Below are 26,193 nucleotides of genomic sequence, written 5' to 3' on the forward strand. Positions count from 1 at the left end.
GGGAAAGCCCTCTCCCCTGTTGTTGGGCTGCATTCACCCAGACGTTGGTCTTGGGGAAAGACCTGATGGTGCATATCTCTTGTCTGAGACCAGCCCTACCATGAAGATGGAGCTCATGGTAAAAGCTTTTCAGTAAAAGCTTTTACTGAAGCTCATTTCCTTGGTGGCCTATTTCCCTGGGAGGCCTTCTGGTAGTCAAACCATGGGGCCAGCTTGAAATGCTCTGGTGAATTGGATCAAAGTGGGAAGACCAGAGTTCCTTGAACTATACTGAAGGAGAGACACTGAGAACTTACATGAGTTGAGAGTATGAGAATAATAATTAGGATAGTTGGGCACCAACATTTTAAAAGATTTTTTTCAAATTGTGTGTGTTAGATTTGTTTTAATCAAAAGATTAAATCCTAGGTTTAATCATTGACTTTATTGGACTCGTATTTTGGTTTCCTTGTTCTTGGATTTCTATATTTGCTATTATATATTTCCTCCTGTTTTTTTTTTTTCTGTTTCTTTTTCCAAATAATTAAGGTGAATGCTTGGTTCCATTATTTTTATTCTCTTTTATCAATAAGGAAAATTTAAGATTATGAATTTGCTTCTAGGTAAGGCTTGGCTACATTGCATACATTTAGTAATTTCATGTTTTGTAGTAGTGTAGGAATGCAATATTTTCTAATAAATGTTCATTGCAATTTTGATTTCCTCTTACATTCATGTTTTGCATGAGTTTTTTAATTGCTAGTTGTTGTTTTATACATTTTTAATTTTGATGTCATTTTTAATTGATAGGTCACCTATATGTTAGTGCAAAAATGTTGTCTAAATATTAGCTTTTATAAATTTATTAAGATGTTCTTTCTAATGCAGTATATTAATAGTATTTGAGAGCATTCTATGGGCAAGTGGAAAGAAGCTATGGAGCCTGTTTTTCAGATAGCCCCAGCCTCCTTCCACGAAGGAAGGGGAATTATATTAGATACATAAATATATGTGCATATACATTTTATATATTTATGCATATGTGTTAATATAACTAATATTGTTGTTTACAGTTTCCCTGACTTTATTTTTGATCTATATTATTGTTTTTTCACTTACATTTTATTTTAACTTTTAGGTTCAGGGATACAGGTACAAGTTTGTTTGTATATAGGCAAACTCGCGTCATGGGGGCTTGTTGTACAGATTACTTTGTCACCCAGGTACTAAACCTGGTACCCATTCATTATTTTTTCTGCTCCTCTCCCTCCTCCCACCCTCCTTCCTCAAGAACATGTCTTTTGCGGGAACATGGATGAAGCTGGAGGCTATTATCCTTAGCAAAATAATACAGGAACAGAAAGCCAAATACTGCATGTTCTCACAAATGAGAGCTAAGTGATGAGAACTCATGATCTATATAATCTATCAAAAACTGATATTTATGTTAGAGTGTCTCATAATGCCTTTGTGTTCACTTTTTCTTATATTTTTTCTCCTATTGTATTTCTAGTCATTTTAGCGATTTTGATCTTTTTTTTTTTTTGAGACAGAGTTTCGCTCTTGTTGCCTAGGCTGGAGTGCAATGGCACGATCTTGGCTCACTGCAACCTCTGCCTCCCAGGTTCAAGCAATTCTCCTGCCTCAGCCTCCTGAGTAACGGGATTACAGGCACGCACCACCACACCCGGCTAATTTTGTATTTTCAGTAGAGACGGGGTTTCTCCATGTTGGTCAGGCTGGTCTTGAACTCCCAAATTTGACTTTTATAGTTTGTCGTGAAATTTTCAGTGTATAAAGGTAATTTCTTCGTGGATTATGTCATTGATCAATATGAAATTTTTCCAATCGTGTTAATGTCATTTAATCCTACATCTTGTTTGAAATGTATATTGACACTCTTGGTTCTGTTCTTTTATATTTACCCAATACACAGACACACACACACACACAGACACATACACACACACACACACACACACACAGACGGTGTGTATGTATTTCTCATGCCATCTTTAAGGCATTTATTTTATAAGCAACATGTTATATTTTGTACTATGATACAATTTAGGTCTTTGACTTTAAATTGGGGAGTACACAATGGATAGATTTGGTATCTTGCCTCTCACTCTGTTGTGTGCAGGTGGGACAGTGCAATAACCAAGAATAAGTTTGTGAGTCAGAGAGGTCAGGGTTTAGATCCTGAACCTTCCTTTTACATCTATGTGACCTCAGGAAACTGCTTTATTCACTGTTGATTCATTTGTATATTTGAAACAATAATATACTATTACTATGGTTGCCATAAAGAGTAAGTAAAAAAAGTAATGGGAGCAAAGCATCTAGCAGTAGCTTGACCCATAGTAGCCATGCAATTAAGGTTGGCCGGAATTTTATATATAACGATTAGTATAAATATATAATTCTATACATATATCCCATTTTTTAGGTTTTCTGTTTGTCATTTCTTATACTGCATTTTTAGTTTCTCTTTCGATATATGGATTAAGTTGTGTTTTATTTTCTCTGCACTAATGATTTGAAAGGCAAAACATTTGTTTTTGGTTTGTTGGTGGTAACCTTTATGTTTTCCAAAGATGTTACTTTAATTATTTTTCTGTGATTATCAAAGTCAAAAACCACTTTTCCAATGCAATATATAATTTAGAATATCTTTACTTGCTACCCTCTGTTTCCCTTTCAATTTTGATTCATATAATCTGGGATTTTCAGTGACAATTCCTTTATACTAAATTAGTAGCTGTATAAAGTTTATTTTCTACATAAAAAGTAACATTTGCTTGTTTTGTAACCGTATTTGTTACCTGAGATAATTCAGACTTCATAACAACCACCAGTACTAGTATACATTTTTTCCTAATTTTAAGTTTTCCTTTTCCATTCATTTCTCAGTTTTCTAGAGTGTGCCATGAAGAAAATTTCTCAAGATGAAAATGTAAATGATGTGTATTTTTAAATCCCTGATGTGTCTGAAAAAAACAACTGATTGTGTATGACATCCTCACACTTCAACCGTTTTGTACAAACTGTGAACTTAGGCCTAGTGTGATCCGGCTTTAAAGCATTAAAGATAATTTTGCTGTGGACATCAATAAAGCCTTATGTTTTGTTTCGTTCGTTAGTATGGATCAGATGCCTCCTCCGCCTCCCCCACCCTATCACACCAACACAGGAGTGAGGGGTAAGAACCCACAAGAAGGACTGAAGTTGAGTTTTTCCTTCTATTGTTTCAGCAGAAAGTGGCCTTGTTATAGAAATTTAGCTAAATCTTTACTTTTATACCAATTGTATTTCACCTGAGTGGAATGTATGTAATGATATACACATTTCTACTGTAAACCAAAAAGTATCTGAGACAGGTCTCAATCAATTTAGAAGTTTATTTTGCCAAGATTAAGGACCATGGCCCATGACACAGTCTCAGGAGGTCGTGAGAACATACGCCCAAGGTGGTTGGGTTACAGCTTGGTTTTATACATTTTAGGGAGACAGAAGCTACAGGTAAAAACAGAAATCAATATGTGGAAACTATACATTTGTTTGGCTCAGAAAGGTGAGATATGTCAACGATGGGGAGTTGGCAGGCCTCCCAGGTCATAGAGAATTCAAAGATTTTCTAATTGGCAATTGGTTGAAAGAGTTAAACTTTGCCTGAAGAGTTTGAAGTTAGAATAAAGAAATGAGATACCATCTCATGCCAGTCAGAATGGTGATTATTAAAATGGCAAGAAACTGGCAAGGTTCCAGAGAAGTAAGAATGCTTTTACACTGTTGGTGGGAATGTAAATTAGTTCAACAACTGTGGAAGATAATGTGGCAATTCTTCAAAGATCTAAAACCAGAAATACCATCTGACCCAGCAATCCCATTATTGGGTATATTTCCAAAGGAATATAAATGCGTCTACTATAAAGATACATGCACATATATGTTCATTGCAGCACTATTGGCAATTGCAAAGACATGGAATCAATCCAAATGCCCATCAATGATAGATTGGATAAAGACAATGTAGTACTTACACACCATGGAATACTATGCAGCCATAAAAAGAACGAAGCCACTATCCTTGGCAAACTAATGCAGGAAAAGAAAACCAAACACTGAATGTTCTCACTTATAAGTGGAAGCTGAACAATGAGAACACATGAACACAGGGAGGGGAACAACACACACTGGGGCCTGTCGGGTGGAGTTGGGAGAGGGGAGAGTATTAGGAAAAATAGCTAATGCATGCTGGGCTTAATGCCTAGGTGGTGGGTTGATAGGTGCAGCAAACCACCATGGCACATGTTTACCTATATGACAAACCTGCACATCTACACATGTACCCCAGAACTTAAATGGAAAATTAAAATTAAAAAAAAGAAATGCATTCGTTAAGATAAGATAAAGATTGTGCAAGCCAAGGTTCTTTTTTTTCTTTTTTCTTTTTTTTTTTTGAGACAGAGTCTCGCTCTGTTGCTCAGGCTGCAGTGCAGTGGTGTGATCTCAGTTCATTGCAACCTCTGCTTCCCGGATTCAAGTGATTCTCCTGTCTCAGCCCTCCCAAGTAGGTGGAATTACAGGCATGTGCCACCATGCGTGGCTAATTTTTGTATTTTTAGTAGAGATAGGGTTTCACCATGTTGGCCAAGCTGGTCTCGAACCCCTGACCTCAAGTGATCCACCTCCCAAAGTGCTAGGATTACAAGAGTGAGTCACTGCACCTGGCCACCAAAGTTTTTGTTGTTGTTGTTTGTTTGTTTGTTTTTGAGACGGAGTCTCACTCTGTCGCCCAGGCTGGAGTGCAGTGGCGTGATCTCGACTCACTGCAACCTCTGCCTCTTGGGTTCAAGCAATTCTCTGCCTCAGCCTCCTGAATAACTGGGATTGCAGGCACCCACCACAACGCCCAACTAATTTTTTTGTGTTTTTAGTAGAGACGGGGTTTCACCATCTTGGCCAAGTTGGTATTGAACTCCTGACCTCGTGATCCACCCGCCTCGGCCTCCCAAAGTGCTGGGATTACAAGTGTGAGCCACCACGCCCAGCCCACCAAGGTTCTTATTACACACATGAAGCCTCCAGGTAGCAGGCTTCAGAGAGAATAGATGGTAAATGTCTCTTATCAGTACTTAAACGTTGTCAGACTCTCCAGAAATAACCTAGTAAAGGAAGGGGATTCTCTTCAGAATGCAAATTTCCTCCACAAAAGACAGCTTTGCAGGGCCTCTTCAAAATATGCCAAATAAATATATTTTGGGGTAATATACATACTTCATGTCCTGCTATCTGTCATGTGATGCTATACCACAGTTAGGTTGGAATTTGGCATGTTATTGTAACAGAGTCTGTTTTGTCAGTCTTATGAGTTCTATTTTAATGTTAACGCTGGTTAGTTGTGCCTGAGGGAGAAGAGTATAACTAGGCACGTCCAAGCCCCTCTTCCTATCATGGCCTGAACTAGTTTTTCAGGTTTGTTTCCTATCCCCTGAGCCAACAGGGGGTCCATTCAGTCAGTTGCAGTGCTTAGAATTTTATTTTTGGCTTACACTGCATAGATCCTTAGATATAACCAAAGGGGAGCATGGAGAATCTCTTCCTCAACTGGAAGGATCTCAGGAAAAATGTAGGAATCAGCATATCCAGAGGAAACTGTGAAGTCCAGGAAGAAGTTCAGGTTTTAATCCTTTCCCATGGCCGACTCCATGTATTCAAATAAGAGGGCCTAGGATATGTTGGTTTTTCTTTTCTTGAATAATTAAGTAATTCATTCCATCACTCAGTCAGCAAAAATAAGCAAAACACATCCCCTGCCCTCAGGTTGCTTAAACTATACAGAAGAGGAAGAGAACAAATGCATAAAAATTTTATAACATATAAGCATAAAATATAAAGAGTATTTGAAAGAGTCCGGTGTGCCTGTTGATAAGGAGCAGGGGGAGCAGTGGCTGGTCAGGAGCGAGTTCTGAGCAAAGTCTCTGGCCCTGGAGGCAACCCCAGGGAGGCTGGAGAGCCATTAGGGTGAACGCATCTCTGAAGGTCTGGACCACTGGTCTCTAAGGACCTTTCTGTTCCGAGCTTCTGTGAGAAAGAAGGAATTTAAATAACAGCATCTTGGTAACCTGACTTGCACCTCTTCTCAAAACTTTTATATCTTATTCAGTCTTTCTCAGTTCTCCCCAGATCTCCAGCATTTTCACAGCCTCACTCCACAGAGGCCCTACCATCTCAGTCACTTATAGAACCCTTATAAGTATAAAGCCTTTATGCTGTAATTATTTCTTTACATGCATGTTCTTGCCTCTAAGATGAGTCGACTCCTAAAAAAATAGGGATGAGTCTTAACATTTTAGATAACAGAAAGATATTGAAAGGTACCTGTCCTTCTGTTAACTTCAGTTTCCTCAGAAGGATAGAATGGTGGGGGTGGGGGTATCATTTTTTCTTTATATACCTGCATATAATTTGACTTCTTGTCTCAGGTTTCATGTGCATCCAGGTGAAGGGACCACTTTATTGTGTGAGCAATAAAGCTTTTTAATCACCTGAGTGCAGGCGGGCTGAGTCCGAAAAGAGAGTCAGCGATAGGAGATAGGGGTGGGGCTGTTTGATAAGATTTGGGTGGGTAGTGGAAAATTACAGTCAAAGGGGGTTGCTCTCTGGAGGGCAGGGGCGGGGGTCACAAGGTGCTCAGTGGGGGAGCTTTTGAGCCAGGATGAGCCAGGAGAAGGAATTTCACAAGGTAAGTCATCAGTGAAGGCAAGGACCGGCCATTTGCACTTCTTTTGTGGTGGAATGTCATCAGTTAAGGCAGGAACAGGCCATTTTCACTTCTTTTGTGACTCTTCAGTTACTTCAGGCCATCTGGATGTGTACATGCAGCTCACGGGGGATATGATGGCTTTGCTTGGGCTCAGAGGCCTGACATCAGTTATATAATGTTCTACTTTTATTAGTAGGAAAATCAGTAAAGGAAAAGAAAGGACAAGAAAAATAAGGAGAAGAAAAGAATACAAAGGAAAAGAAAGTTCTATGTGTCTTGCCATAGTAACCTGCCCAGAGAGACACCATAACTATTTGTTAAACAAATTAGTTCTCTAATCACCCATCTTGGCTTCCATCCTCTGGGCTCACCTGATCTCTCCTCTCCTTTCTGGTGATTTTGCTCAAACAAGGTGGAACCATTAGCATCACTACAACTTAATTTTATTCCACTGACTCTGGCCCCACAAGATCATGTATACTTCCAAACCCACAGATCATTGGTAATTTTTTTTTTCTCCTTTACTTCCAAAGCGGGAAGAACTAAAACCCACAGATAACAGGAAATGTTTCTTCCCGGCTGAGAATCCCCGAATGCAAGGCATAGCAGGGCCTCAACCCCTTCACACCAGCTCCTGGACTGCTGCAGCACAGACTTCCCTGGTGGCTTGAGGCTGGGGACTGAGCTTTTCCTTCAACATGGGATCTGGAAGAACTTCCCAGCTACCCAAAGCCGCAATTTCCTCCACCGCACACAGAAGCAGCTGAGTCAGTACTAGCCCAGCACAATGATGAAGGGGTTGTTTGTCTTTGGTTCCAGGCCTGTCTCCCTCTCAAGCCCTGTGGCCCTTCCTGGACTATCTTGAGCACCTCATCTGCCTAAGCCTGTTTCTTCTTCTCTGCCCAGCAACCCAAGGGTAGCTCCTCTTCCATTCCATTGAAGCTTGCAGAGAAAAGTGGGCTGTGAGAGGCAAGGCCCCGGAGGCAGGCAGACCCCTGAGCCGTGCAAATTTGTGCATAATGTCTGGATTTCCTCCGAAGGCAGAGAGGGTGGGGAGCTTCAGAGACCAACAGGGTAAGCTGCCAGAGCATGCTGGACACGCCATGGCCTCTTGCCCATCTGCAAAATGAACGAGAGGATGATGGCTCACAGGGAAGCGTGGAGAGCCAATGAATTGGCGTGTGGCGCAGTGGCTGCCCAACATCAGCTCTTCACAGTATTTCATTTCCACCAGGCCTTGCTCCCTGATAATTCCTCCACCTCCCTTTGCTTTTGCCTCAAGCTAAACTTGAGGTCTGGCTTAATAGGAGAGTCAGGTAACAGCTGTGCTTTCTTGCCTTGATCCCCTTCTGCGACAAGACTCTTGCCTTTGTTATTTTCTAACCTTTTAGAGGCTGCGATGGAGAGAGAGAAGCAAATACTGGTGGATTTGTGGAGACTGCCAGGCACAAGATACCTGATACACAGGAGTCTCCAGCTCTGCTTGTGGAGGAATCTCTCATCACCTCCCCACAATCTGATCTTTGTCTCCTCTACAAAAAATGAATGATATCGTACCCAGTCTTTTCATCAAGTCCATTAACAGGCAGCTGCATCTTAAAATCTATCCCCCTGAGCATGGGCCTTCTCCAGTCACATGTCACTTAAGCCGTGTCTGGCAAGTTAGATTCTTCTTGTAAAGAAAGGAACTAAGATGAGAGAAAAAGAAACGGAGAACAGAATTTCCCCCAGGGAAACTCAAATCTAGCAAAATACAAGATGGGGAATATGTCAGGGTGCTCCCCAGGTGCTTAATAGACAAAGTGATTCGTTACTATTTCTGTCGTGTCTGAGGTTCCCAGGCTGAAAGCTCAAGTTCATTCTTCCTCCTTAGAGGAGTCTCTGCTGTCTCAGCCACGTATGAATGGGGCACGTGGAAGGATGAGAAGAGAGGGGAGGAAGAGTAGGGCAGGGTCGGTATCATGCTTTCCATGGCTTCCTTCTGAGTTGAGGCTTCCTTCAAGCTGAATCTATTGAGCATGTATTATTTTCCAGGTGCTCAGCTCATTAAAGGTATTAACCCATCTAATCTTCATAGCAAGCCCATGAAAAAGGGACTGTGGCTATCTCCATTGTAGAGCTGAGGAATGTAGGACTCGGCAAGGTTATGAGACTAACCCACAGTCACACAGCCAGGCAGTGACAGGCTGGAACCCGGAGTCAGGCTCCTGCTCTCACCACTCACCACAGTGCCTTTTTCCGCTGTCAGCCACTGTGTGACCCTGGAGGACTCACTTCCTGGCTCTGGGTCTCAATTTCCTTCTCCACAGCATGAAAGGGTGAATGAAATATTCTCTACATTTCCTTCTTCCTTCGCTTCTTTATAGTTCCTTCAGCTCTTTCCTTTTCTTTTCTTTTCCACTGCAAAGGGAGAAGATTAAATAAAGCCCTATTTTCAATTCCCAGGAGAGTTAGTGAAATTCCACTCTCAAAATTAAATATATAAACATTCATTGGCATTCTCAGACTACCACAAAATCAGAACTTTTCCTACAAGTTGTCAACCCACTCCACCCATCCATTTCCCCCTGCCCCTGGTGTTTGGTGTAGACCAAGGCTGTATAATGTTACAGACAGAAAAAGCCTCTTCCTTTCTTTTGTAACTCCCAGCAGGCTATAGACAAAATAGACAAATCCATGATCTCTGAAATACTTTCCCTGGACACTCCTTTTCCATATTTTTTTACCCCCAACATCCCATTTTCCCGATGGCCACAGACAGACGGGCAGAACACCGAGTCACATTTAAAAATAATATTCATTTCCCTTCTTACATCCCAAATGAAAGAGGAAGGAACTAGCTTCACTTAAGCATGGAAAATAAAATTGAACATAACATATACCGGTTCCAAAGCCCCAAACCAGTACCTCACATTCTGTTGTGGTTGCATGGAGTTGGAGGGAAAGGAGGGGGAATGCTATTTTAAGATTCTGTAAAGCATTGAAGAAAAGTGCAGAAATACATCCAGACCCTCAAGTTTGTACAAAAGACACCCAATTCCTTTATTCAGTGAAATAGTAGGCTAATATTAGAATCTCTGCCTTAATAAGCAGCTATTTTTTTTAAAGCTACTTTATTATAGAGAGGGACTCTCATGTCATTGGTGGGTAACTCCCAGGAAGAATATGGGGAGGAATCTGCAGCCAATATACACAGCCTCAAATGTTACTTTAAATTTAATTTTAAAAGGGGGATTTAGCAGCCGTGATTAAAGTCTTTTGTCTCTGAATCTGCAAACACAAAAATATGCTGAGAAATTTAGACATTTATTACAGGCCTTAGATCTTTTAAAGATGTGCGTGTCTGGTTTTCCCCTCCCAAAATATATAGCACAGGATTTAACAAGCAGAGGATAAAGATATTCTGATAGCAGAAAGTTCCTCCTCTATTGGGAGGGAGGGAAATGAGTCAAAAAATAACATTCTTAGGGCTTCTTGTTTTTTCGTTCTTTGGCACAATTATATATAAAGTATAACCCTACTTCTAAATTGTTTAAATAAGAAGAACAATTTATCAAGTTCCCTTCTTATTGAACAGGAAGCTCAAAGTTAACATGGTTTCAAAATGGGTTCCTTCAGTGACTCAGAGATATCATCAAGGATCCAAGTTTTTTTTTTCCCCTCTTTCTGCTTTACTATTCTCAATCTATCAGCATTATCCTTAGGCTCATCCCTCTCACGGTCACAAGATGGTTGCTGAAGTTCCAGACATCACATGCAGATGTCACAAGTTCCAGAAAAAGAAAAGGCTTTCTCTTTCTACATATCCTTTTCAAAAGCAAGAAAACTTGCCAGGCACAGTGGCTCACGCCTGCCATCCTAGCACTTTGGGAGGCCAAGGTGAGCGGATCACCTGAGGTCAGGAGTTCAAGACCAGCCTGGCCAACATGGCAAAACCCTGTCTCTATTAAAAGTACAAAAATTAGCTGGACAACATGGTGGGAGCCTGTAATCCCAGCTACTCGGGAGGCTGAGGCAGGAGAATCACTTGAACCCAGGAGGCAGAGGTTGCAGTGAGCCGAGATCATGCCATTGCACTCTAGCCTGGGCTACAGAGTGAGACTTCATCTCAAAAAAACAAAACAAAACAAAACAAACAAACAAAAAAGAAGCAAGAAAACCTTGTTTTCCAGCAGTCTCTAACATTCTTCCTTCCTGACTTATAGGCCAGAGTTTGATCACATTTCTATTACATGAAACCATGAAGACCAACTTAGACCAATCAAGAGGCTCCTCTTAAAGCACATGACCTTGCAGTGGAGCTGGATACCAAAAATCACTCACTTATCTAGGCATTTGGGGGTTAGAAAGGAAATAATGCATATTATCAAGATAAACAATAGAGTCTGCCATACTCCGTAATGGAAGACTTTCCTTTACATTATTCCACACATTCAGAGAGCTACAGGGGGAAAGTTTAATCTCTAGATGCAGTGTGTGTTCATGAATATGTGCTAAACAAAAAAAGGAATAAAAAAATTACTCCTTTTCAATTTTTCCCTGCACTGTATTTTTTTTTTTTGCCAAAGATGGATTAAAATCTCTATACTGATTAGTTTTTTAAAGCCACAATTCAAAGAAAAATTAAGCAACTGGATGGACTCCAAGTTTCCACTAGAAGGAAGACTCCATGTAGGTAGGGACCATATTCATCTCCTGCACTGATGTATCTTTAGCTACTAGGCACACATCTGGCACAGGCAAGTGCTCAATATATGTTTTGTTTTGTTTTTTAATGAATGAGTGAACATAAAAGCTCCTATTTCCCTCTTAAGACAACTGCAATAGGTATGAACCATAGCACAGGCCAAAGAGAAAATTAGGAGAGTGGAAACATTTTATTCTGGAGAACCTCAATTTTCTTCACTAAAAAGTGCTTTCATTAGTCCTAACATTTCTAGCACCCCTCTCCATCCTCCGTCTTTCCTCGGTCCACCCAACTCCCCCAATGAATGTGATGAGCAGATTTACAAAAAAGTGACACTGACGAAGCAAACCCGAATGTCATCTGCTTCTAGCTATAATGGAGTAAATTCCACTAGAACTACCCTCTGTTATGGGTTGAATTGTGTGCCTTAAAAAGACGCTGAAGTCCTCACCCCCAGGCCCTGTGACTGTGACCTTATTGGAAATGGAGTCTTTACAGATGATCAAGTTAAGATAAGGTGATTAGGGCAGGTCCTAATCTAATGTGGTTTTGTTTTCTTACAAAAAGGGGAAATGTGTACGTAGAGACATGCAAAGAGAGGAGACAATGTGAAGGCATGGAGAGATTTTCATCTACAAGCCAAGGAGTCCTGAGCTACTGGAAGGCAAGAAAGAGGCAAGGAACAGAGTCTATCTCACAGCCCTTAAAAACAAACAACCCTGCTGACACCTTCAGTTTGGACTTTCAGCCTCCAGAATTGTGAAACAAGAAACTTCTGTTGTTTAAGCAACTCAGTTTGTGGTACCTTGTTATGGCAGGCCTAGCAAATTAATACACCTTCCTACTGAAAACAACCATAACACTGGCCAAAATATATGAGGAAACTGTCTTTACGTATTTGGACAACATGTGGTACGGGGCTGTGATTCTTGAGAGGAAAGGACACATATGAGCTAAATGAAAGTTAAAAGAATTCATCAGCAATACAAGAAATATGAAAAGAAGTTTTTCTTGTGAAATATATGTCAAAGGTGGTAAAAATAATAGGAACAAAATACATGTAATTTTGCAATTGTAAGACTTTAATATTTTATGGGTGGTGGTACAATGTCAACTCTGTCACTCTGTGATAAGTTAAAGTGTCATATTTTAATCTTTATGGGAACCATTTAAAAAATACAAAGAAGGATAGCTAAAAAGCCAACAGAGGACAGAAAAGGAATATTAAAAATTATTTAATGAACTCAAAGGAAGGAATGAAAGGAAGAATGGAGGAACAAAAAGATGACAGGAGAAATAGTAAATAAATACCAGGATGGTAACATTAAATCCCAGTATATCAATAATTATATTAAATGTTAAATTAAATTTATAAGGATAAATAATTGAAAAATGTTTAATTAGATTATAATTTACTTCAATTAAAAGGAAAGCTTGCCAGACTGGTTAGAAGAGCAAAAGATACACTTTATTACTTTTTTAATTTTTAATTTTAAGTTTTAATTTTTGTGTGTATGTAGTAGGCATATATATTTACGGGCTACATGAGATATTTTGGTATAGGCGTGTAATATGTAATGATCACGGTATGGAAAATTGGGGGTCCATCCCCTCAAGCATTTTTCCTTTGCTTTACAAAATCCAGTTAGAGTCTTTTAGTTATTTTTAATTGTACAATTAAATTATTATTGACTATAGTCTACCTGTTGCACTATCAAATACTAGGTCTTATTCATTCTTTCCAAGTATTTTTTCTTGTATCCTAACCATGCCCCTACTCTCCCCTCCCTACTTACTACCCTTCCCAGGCTCTGGTAACCATCCCTCTATTCTCTAAAGAGATACACTTTAAATATAAAGACAAAGATAGGTTGAAAGTAAAATGATAGAGGAAATATTTATCATGCAAAGAAGAAACACATAGCAATAGTATGGCTATATTAATATGAGAGAACATACACTTTAACATGGGAGAGTTGCCAAAGATAAAGAGGCAATTTATCAATTTAAAAATGATAAAAGAGTCAGTTCTCCAGAAAGGTAAAACAATCCTAAATGTATGTGCACCCAATAACGGAGCTTTAAAATACAAGAATCAAAAGTGACAGAATTAAAGGGAGAAACAGAGAAATTCATTATTCAAATTCAAGATTTTTAACAGTTCTCTCTCATTAATTGATTGATCGGTGTATAAAATCAGCATGGATATAGGAGATATAAACCATACTGTCAACCAACATGACCTTAATTGAAACATATAAGCATGCCACCAAAGAACAATTTTCTGGTGCAAATGAAACATTAACCAAGGTAGACCAAATACTGGACAGTAAGTATCAATTAATTTTAAAGGATTTAAATTTTATAGTATATATTCCCTGGGTGCAGTATAATTAAATTAGAAATCATATTACATCTACAAATTCCCAAGAATCATGGAAATTAAGCAACATATTTCTGAATAATCCAGGAATAAAAGAGAAATAAAATCAGGATAATTAAAATACTTTGAGTTGCTCAATATTGAAAATATAATATACAAAAATTTATTAAATGCTAATGCAATGCTTAGCAGAAAGTTTTTAACATTAAATGCCTACATTAGAAAAGAAGAGAGGTTCAAAATCAATGATTTAACTTTGTATCTTTAAGAAGCTGGAAAAAGTCAACCTCGGTTAAATAGAGGAAATGAAATTTCTTTAAAAAGATCAATTAAACTGATTTATCTTTAGCAAAACCGATCGAGAGAGAGAAATAACAAGTTACTAATATCAGGAATGCAAGAAAAGAGATCGCTAAAAATCCTATAGACATTAAAAGGATAATAAGGGAATATTATGAAAAATATTAGGCCAATATATTAAAAAATCTAGAAAAAAATGAATGAATTCACTGAAAAATACAATTTACCAAAACATAAAATGAATTAGAAAAATCTGAATGCCCCAGGTCTATACAAAAATTTAATTCATTATCAAAATCCTTTCCAAAAAAGGCAACTAAGAGCTGGATTATTGTGCTGGTGAATTCTATCAAATGCTCCACACAAAATTCTATGACACAACTGGAAAGAAGATATAGGAATAACTAAAAAGCTCTTGAAAAGATGGTCAATATAAGTAGTCTTCAGGGAAATGCAAATCAAAATCCTACAATGTGTACTACATCATCAATATTTGCAAGGTTAAAATTCAAAAGACCCAGTGACAACACCAAATGTTGTAAAGAGTGGAATGTTCATATGTTGCTTGTGTCCTACCTTTTTGGAAAATTTTCTGGTGCTTTCTTATAAAGTTAAACATAAACTTATTCTATGACCCATCAATATCACTCTTAAGTATTTATCCAAGTGAAAAGAAAACATATGATCATAAAAATATTAGTACAAAAAGGTATGTAGAAGTTTTAAAAAATATTAATAGGCCCAAACTGGGGAAAAGTACAAATATCTCTTAGTAGGAAATTAGATAAAATATGGTACTGTATATTAATACAATGAAATACTATTCAGCAATAAAAAAGGAACAAACTACTGATAAATGAATTGATCTCACCGACATCATGTTGATGAAAAGAAGCAAAATGCAATATGCTATTCCATTTTTATGAAGTTAAAGGACAGGTAAAACTAAATCTATGCTGATTTCCCTCTGTAGGGGTGGGGGACTGGCTAAAAAGAGGTATAAGCAGGTGTGTGCTGGTCAACTGGCTTGCTGGGGAAAAAAAAATGTCCTTGATTTATTGTAGTGTTTGCTGATTTCCTAGCATGACAGTTTTTAAGCACCAATATGACATCAATGAATTCAAATTTGGGAAGAGATGAGCAGAATTGCCTTGGTAGAAATTGGTTCTAGCACATCATTGGCCCCAAGGGACTTTTCTGGGGTGATGGGAATATTCTGTACCTTGGCTGGGGTGGTAGTCTCATTGGTATACGTATTTATCAAAACTCATTGCATTGAATAATTATGGGTTACATATTTCACTGTATATAAATTTTGTCTCAGTAAGAAAGAAAACACTTAAGGTGCTATCCCCAGAATATGGGTATTTAAGATAGTAAAATATCCTCAAACCAATGAAATAGCCCTCTCTGTAAAATGACATGCATAAGAGTGGTGACAGAGGGAGGTGATGAAATTAGAATGTATGAGTTGGGTTGGCATCAAAGGTGGCAGCTTCCACTTGGTGGCTGTCCTGTTTATAACTCCCTGCTGCTGTCCCTGCAGTTGGCCTGATTATGTACATAAAACAACCCATCCTAAAAATGAAGTCTGCCCCATCTCCCTGCTGGATAAAGAGTTTGAGTTGAAGCCTGAGCTTTTCCAGGCAGGCCCATAATTGGGGGCCGTTATCCCGGGACCAATTCCTCCAATTCCTCCTTCTGGTATTATTACACCTTCTTTCTGTTCTCTGGGGTTTTTAAATTACTTTTTCTATCTAGGCATTTTTGTCTTAGTCTCTGACTTTCAGGAGCATCAAGTTATGTTTAGCCAAATTAATTTATTCATTCTTAAAACTTTTGCTAAATGTTAACTTTGTTTTTGAACTGCTGTATGAGGCCATGTGCAGTTAGTTAATGCAAACCCTTTGAAGATGGTGTTAGTGACTCCAAGAAACTAAGAGCTTACAGCAAACAATGAAATGCTCATCCTTCACCAGATGATTCAGGAACAGAACCTAAATCCTGCTTCCATATTGTGAGAGTCTGACTCCTCCTAAACAAATCTCCCCTGTAGACTCCACCAGCTGTGGGACAGAGATCAGCCTCCCCCTCCTTATTAAGGGATTTGTTGCTGAGCATTATTTGGTATTTTATTTTATTTTGGGTCAGAGGCTTCAAAGCCTTGCATCTTTTTTTTTTTTTTGGTCCGTAAAACCCGTATCTGTCATTGATATGGGTCTATAAATACACATGGCTTTGTTTACATAGACATACAATATGTGCACCCGATTGCTATCTGTGTGTGTGAACATCAAGTTTATATTTGCTACAGTGCAGAGGCAGCTGGTGGTGGGGAGAAAGAGTAATGAGTTACCATTATACCAAAGGCTGGGTGAGCCATGGATACTTTGAATGGCAAGCGTTGCCTCTGGGCAAAAAACTGAAGATGCAGGAAAGAAAACGGGGAGGGGTGTGTGTGTGTGTGTGTGTGTGTGTGTGTGTGTGTGTGTGAGAGAGAGAGAGAGAGAGAAAGAGAGAGGAGAGACATGGGGGCCTGGGGGTAGAGAGAGAGGCAGGGGGCACACACCCATTCAGTCCCTCTTTTGTTTAGCTTTTGCTACCAGTAGGGACATGTTCAAAATCAGAAGTCTCAGTGGAGGGACCTCACAGCATAGCTCTGCCAGACAGTTGTCTGCTGGCGCCTTCAAACTTAGCTGCCTGAGTGAGCCACTTGCACCTAAACGAAGCCTGAGGACTAAGGGGGGAAAAAGAGAATAATTAAAATAAATTAGAAGGTGAATGTGGGGGGTGGGAGATCATGTCTGGTCCTGCTGCTCAGCCTGAGGCTCCGAGGCTTGAAAGAAAAAGGATAGGCAGAATTATTCCAAGCAGGCTGCCTTCCCCAAACCATGTCCCCCACCAACAGTGACGCTGTCACACCCCCCCGGAGCCACACTAGTGTCCATGTGGCCTGTGGCCCTTGGACCTGATAGCTTAGTGGGTTAGTAGCAACAACTGCCAACGTGCACATATTTTAAACAATTCTACATATTTTTCTCAATCTTTTCTATTTTCCAAGGGTTTCTATGTATTTTTTCAGGTAGATACATGGTTGTCATCTGGGGGTAATTTGCCTCCCACGGAGCATTTGGCAAAGTCTGAAGACATTTTTGTTTGTTGCAATCAGCGGTGAGGGTAGGTGTGTGCTACTGGCATATTGGTATCTGGTATAAAATTGACGCACAAAATACAGGACACTCAGTTTTATTTAAATTTAGGTAAACAAATAATACTTTTTTTAGTATTAGAAGGTACCAAATATTATAGAGATCATACTTATACTAAAAAAGTATTCATTGTTTTACCGAAATTCAATTACAACTGGGTTTCCTATGTATTTTTTTTTCTTTTTGAGACAGAGTCTCACTCTGTTGCCCAGGCTGGAGTGCAGTAATGCAATCTTGGCTCACTGCAACCTCCACCTCCTGGGTTCAAGCGATTCTCCTGCCTCAGCCCCTCGAGTAGCTCAGACTACAGATGTGTGCCACCATACCTGGCTAATTTTTGTATTTTTAGTAGAGATGGGGTTTCACCATGTTGGCCAGGCTGATCTTGAACTCCTGACTTCAAATGATTCACCCACCTCGGCCTCCCAAAGTGCTGGGATTACAGGTGTGAGCCACTGCACCTGGCCTGGGCTTCCTATGTTTCTACTTGCTGGATGATGCTAAACATCCTACAATGCACAGAATAGCTCCTCACTCAACCCCAACAAAGAATTATTCAGCCAAAAATATCAAGAATACAGAGGCTGATGATCTACTTCAGCAGATGATAGTAATAGCACAGTTCAGATGCTAGAGAGTAGATGATTTTAAATTCTGCACATATGTACTGAATATGTATGACACGTGCCAAATGAATATACATCTCTTATTAATACATAGAGTCATTAATATATATTTGTGTGTATAAATGTTTTCAACCCTAACTTGAGATCTTTCAGGAGGAGTGTGGTGAGCCTATTCACACTCATCTCTCTATCGAATGAGCTGGGAGGCTTTTGTAGTAGGCTGAAAAATGGTTCTCAGAAATATTACATCCTTATTCCTGGAACCTGTAAATGTCATCTTATTTGGAGAAGAAGCTTTTGCCAATGTGATTAAGGACCTTGAACTGGAGAGATTAGTTTGGATTGTCCGGTGTGTCCTAAATGCTATCACTAGTGTCCTTATAAGATGAGGCAGAGAGATTTGACACACACAGAGGAGAAGAAGATGTGATGGTAGCAGAAAGAGATATAGGGATGCTGGCGTTAGTGTTGGAGTGATGCAGCCACAAGCCAAGGAATGCCAGCAGCCACCAAACACTGCAATTGGCAAGGAATGGAGCCTCCCATAGAGCCCCTGCAGGGAGTGCCACCCTGATGACACCTTGATTTTAGCTCAGTGAAGCTGACTGTGAACTCCTGGCTTCCAGAATTGTGAGATAATTAATTTCTGTTGTTTTAAGCCACCAAGTTCATGGTAATTTATTACAGCGCCCACGGGAAACCAATGCAGTGTTCTTCAGAGAAGCAAATTCAGGCAACAGACTTTTCAGGAGAGTGTGTACCAGAGATGGAACAAACGCAGCCTCCTGAGGCTCCAAGAGTGGCAATCTCAGAGGCAGCATGGATTTTTTGGCCATTCACTTTCATGTCTTGATGCTGGGATATTTCTAGTGATGGGTTTGAGCTTGCTCATGGTCTGTAGTTGAAAAATAAGCAACACCTTTGATCTATGATTGTAATAGGAAACACATATGTGTGTCCAACACAGTGAAGCCCACATCTAGAACTTTGGAAGAAAGTTGCCTAAATGGAGGGTTAGGTTTGCCTGCCTCTCAGTAGCTGAGAGTCAACTCAGCTACAGCTGGTTCTTGGGGGACAGAAGAGTACCATGTGGTCCCATTAGGGCTTAGGCCATGGGATTGTGAAAAATGAATTTTGGGTTCAGAGTGGAAAATATCTTATTTCATGTGGTGTTTGTGTTTTCTGGAAGGCCAGTCATTTTGAGTCCTTTGAAAATATCTTGTGAAGATACTGAGTCCCAGGGGATTGTTGCACGTTTCTTTGAAAGCCCCTGGACATCTGGCTGTGCTCTCAGGACGGGTGGCCAACAGCAGGAAAAGTACAAACTTCCAAATAAAAAAGAGGAAAGCATGTGAAAATGCCAAGAGTGATAAGGAGTTCTTATCTGTTGAGTAACTAGAAAACATCCCGTGATTATTACAGGGGAACAAACAGAGACTTCATGATTTGTTCTGGGTCTGCACCTCTGGACATCATCCCAACTCTTCTCTAGACTGTCTCAGTCAAATCTGAGACTTGGATGTTTTACAAAACAAACCATGGAAATGTGATTGATGGGCACTACCAACTTGGTACTGGGAGATCTGCAGTCATCTCTGTTACAGTAATTTCCAGAGAGAGATGCCAAGCTGCTCACTTTGCTAGAATGCCATAGAGAGGACAGTGGTTGTGGTGCTGTGAGGCGGTAGTGTGTGCAGATGTGAGGTGGCCAAGGCTCAGACAGCTGGACCCTGCTGGGCCGGAATATTCCTCGAACAACATGAGAACAGCCAGAGTTCAGTGGGTGCTTAGCCTTACCTCCAAGGGGCAGGATGCTCAGAGAGAAGGCGTGCTCCAGGTGGCCTCTTGAAATCACTCATTGCTGTTGACCAGAAAAGCCAGGCTCTTGGGGTCAAGTTCAAGAGTCTTGGGAGAGGCTTTCATTCCTAGGTTGAAATCTAGACTCTGCCTTCTACAAGCTTTGCAATGTTGGGACTCTCTCACTAACTCCCTAAATTTCAGTTTTCTTAAATGTAAAATTGGAAGAAAAATACTTTACAGCATTGTGAAGATTGTGTGAGAAAAACATATTTAACGTGCTTAGCACAGGGCCTGGTGTATGGCGACTGCTCAAGAAATAGTAGCTATTGTTGGATGCTTCATTCAGGGCACTGGGAAGTGATCATGGAGGAGGTGGGTGGGGATCACCATGTTTTCCTGTGCACTAAAGTCCGATATAAAGAGACTTTCCATATATATATTACTATTCTTAATAATAGATACTACTAGTTTTTCCAAATTGGTCTGACAATATGGAACACATTATCATGCTAAGCAGCTGTCCCTTGCTTCATTTATAGGGCCCCACCTGTCACAAAGAATGCAAAACATGCTCCACAAATACATGGGATCATGTCCTCTGTGTGTGTGTAGGGGGTTGGGGGGGGTATGTGTTTAAAATATCTGGGCCCTACCATCTTATGATAAAGTTAAGTAACACTTTAATCTTGAATCTTTTACTTGATATGCCTTCAGCTTGAGTGTAACAGAACGGTGAGCGAGACACAAGGTGCAGATGAAAACAGTGATTGTATTTCATTTTCTTTTCAGCTTTCCATCGCTCACCCTGGTGGTGGCCTTTTTATTCTGACTTCCTAAACCAGGATGTGTTTCTGTGGCGGGGCCACTGGCTGAGGAGGTTTTTGAGGTTTGTATCTCGTCTCTTACCTGTATGGCTGCAATCAATTATTTCCCCTAGCTTGGGCTCCTTCTAATTCACTCGGCCCCACCTCTTTGTGTGCAGAGGGAGAGTTATAAATAAATCTGATCTTGCCAGCTCTCCTCCTTTAGTAATTCCCACTGTGCTAGAGCAGGGTTTCTCCACCTCGGAATTATTTGCATTCTGGGCCAAAGGAGTCTGTGTTTTGGGGATGCTGTCTCGTGCATTGCAGGATGTTAAGGAGGGTCCCTGGCCTCCACCCATTTGATGCCTGTAGCAACTCTAATTTATGACAACTAAAAATGTCCCTAGACACTGCTAAATGTCCCCTGGAGGGCAAAATCGCCCCTGGTTAAGCTTTCATCTTCTTAACTGGTTTAAAGGGCTCCACCTGCTTCAATCCACACTCACGGATTTCTCTCTTAACACCACCCCTCTGCTCTGTGAGGCAGGCAAGTAAAAATTATTTCAGGTTGCTACACATGGTTCTTTTACTCTCTGTTCTGTCCAGCTGGAGTATCATATCCCTTCTTCCAACACTGCTGTCCTCTTAGCCTCCTCCTCAATTCTGAGTTAGGGCCTCCATATTCTTCCTGCTGTAGCACACACTTACCTTACTATAATTACCTGCTTATTTTTGGGCAGCGTGCTCCCTTTTCAATGCCCCCTTACCAGCCCGTAAGCACTAGGAGGGCAGGGACCCGATCTCTCATGCTCATTTCTATATCCTACTAGCTAGCACAATGCCTGACATAGCACAGATGGTCAATAAATATTTAATGTACTACATGAAAAATGACCCTCTAAAGGAAAGGAATTTTTCCTTTGGAGGCTTTTAATTTGTGGAGACCAGAAGTAGTCCTCACCAATCTGTTTCGTCCATACATTAGAGAGGCTTAATTATAGGATGGATAGACTGAATTTTGAGGTTTATTTCACCAATCCCCCTGACTCATACAAGTTGGTGCTTGAGCATTCTGGGCAGACAATTGTCATTAGTTCTTAACACATGATGATCAAAATGTTTTTAAAGAGGGCCTGGAGCCAGCAAGTCCCAGGTTTGGCCTCTAAGCTCTTAGAAGGAACAAAACCACGCCATGGAATATGTTGACAATTCACCTTAGCGCAAAAATAGTTAATAAAAGAGCCTAGAGTATGAAAAGCTGCTGACAAAAATCAGGACTATTTAGTCTGGAGAAGATTGAGAAGCAATCTGATAGTGGCGCTTTAAACTACCTGTAGCCTGGGGCCTTGCAAACAATTCAGATGGATGGCCTATTTGAGGAGAGTGGACAGGCCCAAACTCGTGTCTACTGAGAGGAGATTGCTTGTGAAATTTTAACTGAGCTTTTGGAACAAGTCTGAGAGTAAAAAGTAAAACAAACTTTGCTTAGGGACTATCCCTAAATTTTCTGACAATAGGCTATTTACCGTGGATTTAAGTTTAGGACTTAAATGAGACATTTCAGGCACTCTGGTTTCTCCTCTTGGACCCAGAGAAGACTGTATTCAAACTAATGCAGATGTTTGCTGCTTTTTAAAACACACACACACACACACACACACACACACCCCCTGCCTTTGCACACAGCTTTCCATACTTGTTCATGCTATTCTCCAACATATACAATGCTAGATGCCCCTTTTCTTTTTAGGTTCATTTCACAATTGGATCTTTTACTGCTATTTATATATCTGATTGCCTTTACCTTTGTTTAGATGAATTACAGAATGTTGGAAGAGAATTCAGAAATCCTAGCTAAATCTCACTCCTGTGTAGAAGATGAAGCTGAGGCACAGAGAGAGTAAAGAACTTTTCCGATTCCCAGAGAGATTTAGAATACCTGAGGCCTACAAACAGTTCTTCAGTCAACTTCCAACAACATTCCCTACATGAGTTTAACCAAGAGTCAGCATAGAGAATCAGAGGTTTCTAGAAACTTAGACAGAAAACAATTGGTGGAACATTTAGGATTTCTCAGGTGCAAGCATTCTTTCTTAAGCAATGTTTCATGCAAACATTTAATCCTACAGAAAATGATTTAATGATGCTCTCAATTCTCCCAAGGGTAGTATATATCTAGTGCCATTCCAGATGCATAGAAGAGAAGTTAATTAATTACTCACAAGGAATGTCTTAGGGATTGGGGGTTCACTCTCTAGTGCAGGGGGTTGGGAAACTTTCTCTGTAAATCTTTTCAGCTTTGCAGACCATATGGTCTCTGTTGCAACTACTCAACTTTGTCTTTGTAGCACAAAAGCAACAGTAGACATTATGTAAATGAATAAGCATGGCTTTGCTTCAATAAAACTTTACATATTAAAATAGGCAGTGACTAAATTTGGACTGCAGGCAGTAGTCCTCTTCCAGTGGAGTCCTGATTGAAGAGGACTGGGTGCAAGCAACAGAAATATACTCACATTGACTGAAGAAGAGAAGTGATTCAAGGGCTCATAGAACGACTCAGAAACAAAAAGCCCTTGGATCCACTTAGAGTTTTCCCATGGCACCCCAACTAGGAAAAATCAGTAAATGCTATTAATAAGAGGGAGGCCCATTTGCCTAACTGGGCCACATGCCTACCCTTTGACAGACAGTCCCATCATGAGAACACAGTATGTAGGAGAGGTGACATTCTACGTGAAAACTGAGGAACTCTAGCAAGAAGGGAAAATGGATGTGGAGTTACTGGAAAGCAATACATGCTCATTACAGAATTTTTCTGCACATAAAGAGATATGTTCTTTCTGAGGCCTGGCAGCAGAGCATTGTAGAAAATGTTGGGGGAAAAAAAAAAAAAAAAACAACACAATTGCAGTTTCAACTCCCCCAGATCCTGAAATCTCCAGCACAAGAAGAATGAAAGGGGGTCAGGGAAGAGTTGTGAAGAACCTGTCCAAATTACAAACAGCCACACCCTGACTTTTCCATCTCCATGAACCAGCAGTAGAGTAGAAGCTCCATAAAAGTAGAAACTGGGTCCTCTTTGCTCACCCTTATAATGCCAGAACCCAGATTGTGTCAGACATGCATCAGTCCATTCATTCAGTCATTGGTTCACACATTCATTCACTTAACAAGTATGTGAGAGCCTTCTCTCTACCAGGCATTTTGCTGAACTCTGGAAAGTCCCCTGGTGTGCAAAAACAGACAAAATCCTTGCCTTTTTATAACTTAATAAATGAGAGGGTAAGATGAACTTTAATTTGAACAATTAAATTAATGTAAAATTATAATGTCATAAATGCTGTACAGTAGCAGGAGAGGGATTCATTATATGTGCAAGTAACAGGAGTTGTAGATCTGGTAAGAGAAGCTCAGATGCCTTTGCTGAGTCCAGAAGGAAGAGTAAGAGTTAAGGAGAAGGGGAAGGGGAATCATGGGAAAGCGCTTCCTCAGCAGATTGGGCAGCACGTGCAAAGGCTGTGTCACAGGAGGGAACATAGAAGAAAGCAAAGATAACATGAAACCAAGGGTTAGGTGAGCCTGGAAAATGAGACGGGCCAAAAGATCTAAGACCACGTAGGGCCAGGTTAAAATTCTGCTTTTTATCCTAAGAGTCTTGGGAAGCAGAGTGGGGAGATGAAATTCAGATTTACAAGTCAAAGTTAGATCTACAGTTGTAAAGAAGAAAATGGATTGGAGGGTTACAGGCACGGATACTGCATGAAGTGAATGGTGAGCAAGCTATCAGCAAAGTCTTGATGAGAAGAGGTGGTAATGGGACTGAAGAGAAGTAGATTAATTTGAAAGACATGCAAAGGGTAAAAGAGGTTTGATTGGCTGATGGATTGAATATAGGCAGCAAGAGAGAGGTGTAAATATAACCCATAGGATTATTGGTGTTGAATCAATCAATGAATCTCTGCTCCTAAGTCTGAATACACAAACATCTCTTAAAATGTCTCCCTTTTTTGAATAAGAACCTAGTGCTCACTGATCGTCTTACCAACTTCCTGTCAAGACTTCGCTTGAGTCGCTTATCTTCTGAGCAACTCTCATAATTTTATCCCACTCCCTCCTCTGTCTCCATGTAACACTTTGGTCACAAAACCAAACCAGTATCTATAAACTGGGTGACTGGTTGCAGAAGGAGAGAGAGATTATGAGTACTTTGAGGGCAATGGCTCAGTCTTATTCCTCCATGGGTTTCTAGCACTGTAGTTGACCTTCCATACCTGTGGGTCATGCATCTGCAGATTCAACCAACCATGGATCAAATAAAACAATAAAAAATAGCAATATTAATATAAATTCAATACAAACTTTAAAATACAGTATAACAACTATTGACATAGTATTTACGTTGTATTAGGTATTATAAGTAATCTAGAAATAACTGAACATATATAAGAGGATGTATGTAAATCATATGCAAACACTACATCATTTTATATAAGGGATTTTAGCATCCATGGATTTGGGTATTCAGTGGGGTCCTGGAACCAAAGCTCCATGGATAACAAGAGACAACCGTACTTGGTACATAAAAAGGGCCAGAAAAATTTGTTAAATTGTGTTGTCGGCCTATACCTTTCCTCTCAGACAGGTTAGGTAAATAAAAGTCACAAAAAAAGAATAAAAGGAAAAATTAAACTAAGAAACTGAGCCTGATCACAGACTGAAGGGGCTGGCAGAGGATGCATGTGAACCAGTTTACCCTGGGGTTCAGAGTTAGCTGAGAATACTCTGTGATCACCTGGTCGAGCGTCACTTGAATAGAACCACTTTGGAAGTGCCTTATGGAACATTTTGAATGGCTTTATTCACACTTGGATTTGTTCTGAAGATTTCTCAGGGTTTGTATCGTGGAGCAGAGCAGGATAGCCTGGGGGACAGCTTCAGCAAAGGCAGAGAGCAATGAGGAAGCACATGCAAGGCCAGGTGTTGAGAACCTTGGCCTCCTGAGAGCTGGAAGGGGCTGTATGGTGTAGTGGGAAGAACATCAAGAGGCCTCTAGTGTCTTTAATCTTGACTTTGTCTCTCTTTTATCTGGGTGCCCTACAGCAAGTTGATAAACTTTCAGCAGCCCCCGAGTTTTCTGGTTGGTTAAACGGCAATAATAATGATAACATCTACGTCTTGATAGTGTGTATGTGAGTGTGTGTATGTGAATCAAATGAGAAAATGCACTTGAAAGTGTGTATTTTAGAAATGAAAGCAGTGGTATATATTTCATTTTTTCTGGGGCCCTTCCACAGACAACTACTGAATCAGTTTCTGGGAGTAGAGTCACAAAGCTACATTTTTTGGAAGTCTTGGGGTTGTTCTGATATGCTGCCAGTTTTAAAAACTGTACCTCCAAGTCTTTAGGGAAAAAAATGGAATTTGTAATACTGTTGTCAAGAAGTTAAAAAAAATGGTAGAAGTTCATTCCTAGAAGGTTTAGAGATGAAAGTGAGGAGATGAAGATTCCCATTATCCCTTTCCTTTCCTTCTCTTTAGATAGTAGAAGCTCCGGGGTAAAGGCCTCATCATTTCATGCTTATCGGTTGGAATCCTGGCTTACAGTCTCTATCTGCCCACCCGTTTATCACTCTG

The 26,193-nt window shown here is 40.1% G+C and overlaps 1 long non-coding RNA gene across 3 annotated transcripts in view; it reads right to left on the bottom strand.

Moving 5' to 3' along the window:
• Positions 1–26,193, bottom strand: part of LOC126932460 (uncharacterized) — a 408,483-nt gene that overhangs the window by 9,653 nt on the left and 372,637 nt on the right. The window lies entirely within an intron of this gene.

This window comes from Macaca thibetana, chromosome 12, assembly GCF_024542745.1.
Source record: "Macaca thibetana thibetana isolate TM-01 chromosome 12, ASM2454274v1, whole genome shotgun sequence".
Classification (NCBI taxonomy): Eukaryota; Metazoa; Chordata; class Mammalia; order Primates; family Cercopithecidae; genus Macaca; species Macaca thibetana.